Source organism: Eumetopias jubatus, unplaced genomic scaffold (assembly GCF_037043125.1).
Source record: "Eumetopias jubatus isolate StellerSeaLion01/CBP00866 unplaced genomic scaffold, mEumJub1_p1.0 scaffold_30, whole genome shotgun sequence".
Taxonomy (NCBI): domain Eukaryota; kingdom Metazoa; phylum Chordata; class Mammalia; order Carnivora; family Otariidae; genus Eumetopias; species Eumetopias jubatus.
In genome coordinates, this window is record NW_028274836.1 from 998,427 (window position 1) to 1,007,461 (window position 9,035).

Genomic DNA, 9,035 nt, shown 5'->3' on the forward strand with positions numbered 1-9,035 from the left:
GCTTGAAGTCCCCAAAATCATGTTGCCTACAGTTAGTCTTGATGAGAGGAAAGGAGAGGCCTCAGGGCTGGAGGAGGTTGCGGGAATAATAGGGAATAATCATGGAAGACGTGGGGAGGGAAAGGTGCCTGTCTGTTCCCAGGCCAGGATGCGAGCAAGCATCCTCACCTCCGTGATGCCGGAGATCAGAAGCCTCAGACTCGATCAGAGCTCCCTCACTCTCCGTTGGTGGACACTTGGGTTGTTTCCACATCTTGGCTAAAGTGAGTAGTGCTGCATGGGAGTGAAGATATCTCTTTGATATCCTGTTTTCATTTCCTTCGGAGCTATACCCAGAAGTGCGATAGCGGGATGGTACGGTAATTCTAATCTTTTTTTTTTTTCATGCTTAAAAGATAGCCATGAGTTTAATGTGGAGGTGGGACACTAAGCCACATGGACCAACAGACTTCAATTTATTCCAACCCTGATTTATGTAAATGTCCAATAATATATGAATTCATTGGAATGAAAATTTCTCTGAAAATATGGACGGCCTCACAAATCTGCGTGTCATCCTTGCGTGGGAGGCCATGTTAATCTTCTCCGTGTTGTTCCAATTTTAATATCTGTGCTGCCGAAGTGAGCACATGGCTGTACTATTTTTAATTGTTTGAGAAACCTGCATTCTATTTTCCAACGTCGTTGAAATAATTTACATTTCTGCCAACAGCACACGAGGATTATGGTCAACCATACTGTATTACATACTAGAAAGTTGCAAAAGCAGTAGATCTTAAATATTCTCACCAGGAAAAGACACGGTAATTATGTGCTATAATGGAGGCACTAGGTAAGGCTATATGGAGGTGACCATTCGGCAACATATAAATGTATCCAATCAACAACGTGTACTCCTTAAATTTACAGTGTTATACGTCAACTGTATCTCAATCAAGCGGGAAAAAATAATCAACATAGAAGTCAAATCAGAAGGGTGGAGATATATATAATTTTCCACACACACACACAAGTGTAAGCACAGGCCTATTTCCTGGCCATATTGATGTGGGAAATAAAGGCAGAGGAACAATGATTAAATTTCCTCACTACCGACAGCCCGCGGGCAAGTCCTTGAACCAGGCAGAGTGACCTTCCTCTAGGCACTCACCTGCCTCAACGTTAATACTCTTCTAAGGACGACAGGTAATCTTAGCCCCATCCCCCAGGATCCTGTGAGTCTACTTTAACATATAAAAGTACTTTTGGAAACTTCCTTTATCTCTAACCCCCCAAGATACATATTGGCCATCATCCCTCAGGCATATGGGCCACCGACAGACACCTGAAGGGTCTCATGACTAAGGTTTTATTAGCCGGTAATAAATGACCTTTTCCCAACAATAGCTAGCCCCCCTCAAGGTCCTGGAAACCCTGCTTCCAAAATTCCTTAGAGACTTAAGCTCTCCCAACCCCCTCCCAACCTCAAAGTATATACTGGGCCACTCGTCATGACCCCAGAGCAGCTATTTCTGCCCACGGGTCCTGCCCCGTGCTTTTAACAAAACCACCTTTTTGTACCAAAGACGTCTCGAGAGACATGCTCTGGTTTCTCTTCAGATCGCATAAACCTTTCGCCTTTTACCAAAGACGTCTCGAGAACTCTTTCTTGGCTGTCGGCCTCGAACCCTAATGTCTTTCCTACATCAATACTCCCTGCAGTACATCATTCTAATATTTTTTTTCATATTTCTGCAAGTCTTTTGTTCAAAGCACAATATTATGGAAGGTATTTCTAAGTATGGTAGGAGACTTAAAAAAAAAAAAAATCAGCCTTTCAGGTAATGTTGCACAGTAACAGAAGCCTCATCTTGACCAGAATTCACTCAGGTTCCTTTGAGCCTATTCTTGAGGAGACCCTGAAACTGGCCTTCATCCTGCCTTCTGCCGGCCAGGCGAGCCTCAGGGAGATTCCTGCGAAGCCCTGCCCCCGCCCGAGGACATCCGATCGGGTTTCTCAGCCCCACCCCGGAAGGTTCAGCCCCCTGGGCCTTTAGCAAGAATCCTGTTAGGTGGGTTTCAGGAGCATCCTTAGCCACCGACGCCCTCCCTGTTTTCGGGGCTGTGAATCCCCAGTGGTCTCCGCTGTATTTCGGGTTGCGCGGGACCTCTCTCCCCTCCTGCAAGACCCCTGTTAACAGTAGTCCTGTGAAGTCTTCCCACTGTAACAAGTGTCAGAATGACTTTTTTTCTTTCACAACGGTCGCTGAAGCTCCTACTTTGTATAAAACGTCCCAGTGCAGCTAGAATCCCAGAGTGAGATGACTGTGTCCAGAAACAGAACTTTTAACTTCTGCGCCGGGCGGAGAGCCCCATCATTGCCTTTGTGGGCTCCTAGAAATAAGATGTCATTGCACGGGACCTTGAATAAATGTAAATGCAGGTTTATCCCAGGTAACCAGTGCCAACACACCCGTTTTGTAACTCTGCTTTGTCATTTCTTCCTCTTCTTTTTTTTTTTTTTTTTTTTGAATGCACTGGGATTCTCAAATCACAAAAAAAGAGGGCGGGGGGACGGGAATGGAAGTGGCCTGACTTGTGCTGTCGCAATACTTTCCCTGCCCACATTCCAGGCACTTCTCCTTTCCAGACCCCGAGCGCAGCGGCAGCCTAGCCGGGGTAATCTCAGCAGGCCTGGCCTGGCCTCTGTCTCGGCGTCGCTCTGTCTCTCCCGCCCAGGACTCTTAGCAAATCCTGCTGCGTGGCCCGCAGGCCTCTGCAGCCCCAACAGCTGCCCGGGTCTAACTCGGGGTGTCGGGGTGCCCCGCAGCGCGGTTTGCTGCTCGCTGCCGCCCTCTACTGCTTGTGGCTGTCGGCGGCAGGTCTCGCGCCCTCACCCCCAGATGGAGATGAGGAATAGAACGCGTGCACAGGCCTGGAAACGGAGGAGAGAGCCGCGCACGAGGCCTTGGAGCAGCCGGGACAGGGAACGGCCGGGAGGCGGGCGGAAGATGCTGTTTGTCCGGATGGAGGGGCATGTCGCCGCCGGCAGGAGTGGGCGAGGACAGGAGGGGGAGTGAGTCTGGCATCCAGTGATTACTGTGACCTTTTGCGAGAAAAAAACGCGCTGTGGTTGCAAAAGCAGCCAGTCCTGTCCAGTTCCTACAAGTCTCCCACGCAGCTCTCTTCCCGAGAGCGCGCCTGTTTCCAGAAGGGCGGGTGTGACTCCTCCAGGCAGCCCTCCAAGCGGCCCCCCACCCAGCTCCCTTCCCTGAGCCTGCGGGAGCCTGCGCCTCCTTTGCTGGGAACTGGGACCAAAGGCTCCATGCGCCCTGCTGCGCGCCCGCGGAGCTGTGAGCTCGTGACTTCGGCACACCCTCTCCACACCCTCTCCAGGCTGATCCACCCCCGCGGGTCCTTTCCTGCGCTCCTCTGTGCTCGCAGATCCGCAGTCCTGTTCAAATCAGATCCCCGGCTCTGCACGCACTGAACCCCTGAGCCGCGCCCTGCGGAGCCCCCACGCCGGCGGGGCAGTCCGCTCGCTGCACCCGCGCCTCATGGACAGCCAGCCACGACAAAGGCGCCTGCAAGCCTGCAACTGTTCAGAAGCGACATTGGAAACCGTCCCATCTAAGGCTCTCCCTTTAACCGAGACTCGGCAGGGTTGGAGAGGTTGGCGTGCTCAGCGTTTAAAAGTCTGCAGCACTGGTTCTCCACGGATTGGGTCTCAAGGACCCTTTCCACTCCCCGAAATGAGAACCCCCGGGGGCCTTCGTGGGAGCACCACATCCATCAATATTTACGGTGCCATAAATTAACGGGGAGAAAAATGTTAAGTACTTATTACTTTGTTTTAAAATAATAATAAACACGTAAACCTCCATAACACAGTTTTCATAAAAATAACTGTTTCCCAAAACAAACGAACGTCTGGTAAGAGGAGTGACAGTGTTTTACATTTGGCACATCTCCTGAAGGTCTGAGTGAGTGGAAAACTGAATTCTCACATCTGCTTCTGCATTCTGTCTGTTGCAATATCGTACATCACGGAGCCTACTGAAATTCCACTGCGCCCTTGTGAGGCTGAAAAAGAGATGTCTCCATACTGTTGTGAAAGTAGTGGGAGCCTCGCAGATCCCCTGAAAGGCTGCCAGGGCTCAGGAGGGTTCCCCAGCTGCACTTTAAGAACTCCACGTAGCCATCTGGAGTGTCTCCCAAATCTCCATCTGCTGCTTTGACATCCTCTGATGCTATTATGTCTTATCATGTTACCTCTCACCTATTAAGAAAATAAATAAAAAATCTGGTTAGAGCTTTATAGAAAAATCTGAATACGTTAGGGAGGACCGGTCTGAAAAGAGAACTTGCGTGAGTCACCACAAAATGATGGCCGGTCTTCTCCTCACAGAACCCGAAGGAGAGCTGCAGACGTCGGGCTCCTGCGTGGCTGCAGGTGGAGAACACACACCTTTGGTGCGAGCACGTTCCTGCGGCTTGGCCCTGCACGCGGGGCTGCTCCTGGGGCACGGGGCTCTCCTGCCTATGCACACTCTACGTCCTGGTGCACTCCATGGTGAAAAACACTCCTGCAGTCTTTCTTTCTAATCCAACAGTGCTGAGTGGTTCAGGTGGTACCGCTGGGGCCACCCAGGGCGTGGAGGACATGTTGCCTTCACACCGTCAGTAGGGAGCCTACAGAGGTTGCTGCGGGGAGGAGAGCCTCCATCCTGGGACCCACAGATTGAAGAGGGCGAGCTGCAGATCCGGGTGCTGCCTGTGTCCCTCTACCCCTCCCTGCCTCTCAGCCCCATCAGCTCTGCCCTGCTCCCTTCTCCCGCCTGAGCTCTCTGCTCCAGGACTCCAGGAAGGTGCCCTTTCCTTCCAGCTTTAACCAGATAGGAGGAATACAGACACAAATTTGCTGAGCACCCACAAACCCCTGGATCTGGGAGCGCATCCAAAGACTTTAAAGGGGGGGGCAGGGGGAGCGGAGAGAGACTTTCCAGTGTTAAGAAATTGGTTAATCTCTTGCAGTGTTGGTGGAATCGTAAATTAGTACACCCGCTAGAGAACACAGTGGGGAAGTTCCTCAAAAAATTAAAAAGTAGAACTACCAGATGAGCTAGCAATTCCGCTTCTGGGTATATACCCAAACGAAATGAAATTCATGCCGAAGATGCCGGTACCCCCACATTCACTGCAGCATTATTCACAGTAGCCGGGGCGTGGAAACAACCTAAGTGTCCATCAACGGATGAGTGGGTAAAGAAAATGCGGTATCTCTCCCTCTCCTCTCTCCTTCTCTGTCTGTCTCGCTCATGTATATACATATATGACCTTTTGTGAGAAAAACGCCCTGTGGTTGCAAAAGCAGCCAGTCCTGAAAATACGAATCCTACAAGTCTCCCATGCAGCTCCCTTCCCCAAGAGCACACCTGTTTCCAGAAGGGATGGGATGTGACTCCTCCAGGCAGCCCTCCCAGGGGTATGTGCATATATATATGTATGTGCAATTATACGTGGGAGCAGGACCAGTCCACCCACGGGTATTTTTAACCCTGGTCCAGAGGTGGTGACCTGCACAGTCAGGTCAGAGAAAAATGAGCAGTATAAGAACCAATCAGGAACATCGCATTGTCATTCTTTCCAGACCACGTGATGGTTTCCTGAGGAAATCTAACTTCCTTGCCCGAGAGGTAACTCAGAAATTGTTGAGAGCGCTCGGAAAGTTAAAACTTGCCGCTGAACCCAAAACGGCAGAAATCGGTACATTCCGTGTATAAAAACAAATTAAAGGTAAAAAGGAAGAAAACATATTTATAACAGCAAACAAAAAGAACGAACACCAAACAGGTGAATGGTATTTAAGATGTGAGCAAGGGGCACGTGGGTGGCTCCGTGGGTGAAGCCGGCACTCTTGGTTTCGGCTCAGCTCATGACCTCGCGGGTGGTGAGATCGAGCCCCATTGGTCTCTGCATTCAGTGGGTTGTCGGCTTGAGATTCTCACTCTCCCTCTGCCCCCCCCCCCCGCTTGTGCACGCTCTCTTTCTGTCTCTCGAAAATAAATAAATGAAATGTATTACAATAAAAATTGATTGAAATAAATAAAAGACTTTAAAAAGAAAGAAGTGCGCAAGCACTTTGTATCTTCATGTGTATGTTTGTTTCAGTTTTATTTATGATGGTGGAAAAAAACTGGACCCACCCTAAAATTCTACTAAAAGGTGAATGGTTAAAACTCATGGCACATCTAAGAAAGAAAATGTTTGTAGCTGTTAAAACTCAGAATGACTACGTGTACAGGGACATGCTCATTTTGTACCATTAAGGAAAACATTTATATTAACTATAATATAAACTCAACTACCTGATAAGCCATACAAGACATTAGAGGACTATTTGGTTGTAATAAAAGTGACCTCCGGGGAAGACATTTTTAGTAACGAATTTTTTTCTGTTCTTTTATACTTTTCTATACTTTCCAACTTGTCTAAAATGAGCCTATGTCATTTTTTCAATATAAACGTAAGAAGAAGAAAAAAGCAATGTGCAGGGACTACATGAAGAGACATTATGGGGCATCGAGGGGCCTCAGGGAAAACATGAGCCCCACCCTCGGCTAGCAGGACTCAGTACCCCAAACCCACCACTCTTCCCTAGTCAATCTACATGCCTCCAAGACTCCGCACGCCCGTGCGTGCCTGAGAAAATGCTCACGTCCCTGGAAGGTCGAGGGATCACCAGAAATCAACGGGGCCACCAGAACGGGATAGGGCACCGCGGTCCATACCCGTGTGCTTGTGCTCGGATCGGAACTCACACAGGCAGCGGAGTGCTCCCAGCTCCCTGGGATTTCCTGCCTTCATGGGCGCAACGGGAAATGCTCTAGAGAGGCTTCCAGCTGTCTGAACACACAACGCTTTCATACCCCCTCCTGTGTGTTGCGGATGCACTGGCATTCCTCCCAAATTCCTATGCTGAAGTCCCAATCCCCAGGACCTCTGAATGTGACCATATTTGGAGATAGGATCTTTGTTGTTCTTGGAGGGGGTATTTTTTTGAGGGAGAAGGGAAGACCATAACTTATTTTTATTATGTTCAGTTAGCCACTATACCATCATTAGTTTTCATGTAGTGTGCCACGATCCATTGTTGGCGTATAACACCCAGTGCTCCATGCAGTACGTGCCCTCCTTAATACCCTCCACCGGGCTAACCCATCCCCCACCCACTCCCCTCTAGAACCCTGTTTGTTTCTCGGAGTCCATCGTCTCTCGTGGTTCATCTCTCCCTCCAATCCCCCCCCACATTTTTCCCTTCCTTCTCCTAATGTCCTCCATGTTATTCCTGATGTTCCACAAATAAGTGAAACCATATGATAATTGACTTTCTCTGCTTGACTTATTTCACTTAGCATCATCTCCTCCAGTCCCATCCATGTGGATGTAAAAGTTGGGTATTCATCCTTTCTGATGGCTGAGTACTATTCCATTGTATATATGGACCACATCTTCCTTATCCATTCATCTGTTGAAGGGCATCTAAGCTCTTTCCACAGTTTGGCTATTGCGGACATTGCTGCTATGAACATTGGGGTGCACATGGCCCTTCTTTTCACTGCATCTGTGTCTTCGGGGTAAATACCCAGGAGTGCAATTGCTGAGTCGTATGGTAACTCTATTTTCAACTTTTTGAGGCACCTCCATACTGTTTTCCAGAGTGGCTGCACCAGCTTGCATTCCCACCAACATTGTAGGAGGGTTTGCCTTGGAGATAGGGTCTTTGGAGAGGTAATACAGTTAAATTAGGTCACTTGAATTGGCCCTGATCCAAATGAGTGATGTCCTTATATGAAGAGATTAGGACACCCACTCGCACAGAGGGATGGCTGTGTGAGCCCAAAATGGTGATCAACAAGCCAAGGAGAGAGGCCTCAGCAGAAGCTAGCCCTGCCCACACTATGATCTCAAGACTTCAGCCTCCACAACCGTGAAAACACAAATTTCTATGGTTCTGTTACAGCTGCCCCAGCAAATTCATGCACACCGCCACCCGGTGCCTTCCTGCACCATCCCCGTGTTCACAAAGGGGTGCAGGGCGCTAGGAGCAGACACTACCGGCATTTTAGGACAAATATGTGTCTTCAGGCAGAACCTGGCCCACTCACTAAATGCTGTGATGCTCCTCTGCCCTTGGGACGACTGAACACACTCACCCCACTGCCCAGCTCGGGCTCCGGGGGCCCCTGTGGACACGTGGGAAGCACACGCAGGACAAGGCCGGGCTTGATGATTCGGCTGGTGAGCAGACAGTCAAACCGCGATGACGTTCGGATATGAGATCAGAGCCCCACCAGGTCCCCATGGCCCTCATCCCACACCCCAAATATCCTGACCAGAGAGCTGGGGGTGGGTCGCCTCACAGCTGAGCGCTTGGCCTACGGTGTGTCTAAGGGGTTCCGTGTGTGGTGCTCCGCTCCCAGAAGGCCGCACACCGCACAACCGTGGACAACGGCCTCCCCAACGGCGCGTCACAGGCTCGCCGTGGACGATGCCCTCGCCGACAGGGCGTCACGGGCTCGCTGTGGACGACGGCCCCGCCGACAGGGCGTCACGGACTCGCCGTCGATGATGGCCCCACCGACAGCGTGTCACGGGTTCACCGTGGATGACGGCCCCGCCGATACAGTGTCATGGGCTCGCCGTGGACGACAGCCTCACCAATGGTGTGTCACAGGCTCGCTGTGGACAACAGCCTCACCAACATAGTGTCACGGGCTCGCCGTGGCTTTGCCGACAGCGCATCACGGGCTCACCGTGGACGACGGCCTCGCCGACGGGGTGTCACGGGCTCACCACGGACAACGGCCCCACTGACACAGTGTCACAGGCTCACCATGGACGACGGCCCCGCCGACACAGTGTCACGGGCTCACCGTGGCCTCGCCGATGGCGCATCATGGGCTCACTGTGGACGACAGCCCCGCCGACGGGGTGTCACGGGCTCACCGTGGATGACGGCCCTGCCGATACAGTGTCACGGGCTCTCTGTGGAT

The 9,035-nt window shown here is 50.9% G+C and overlaps 1 non-coding gene across 1 annotated transcript; it reads right to left on the reverse strand.

The window, feature by feature from the left end:
• Positions 1 to 521: 521 nt before the first annotated feature.
• On the reverse strand, positions 522 to 629 carry LOC114202003 (U6 spliceosomal RNA). The gene has a single exon (XR_003607733.1). It is a non-coding gene; the product is annotated as a U6 spliceosomal RNA (small nuclear RNA).
• Between the last annotated feature and the right edge of the window lie 8,406 nt (positions 630 to 9,035).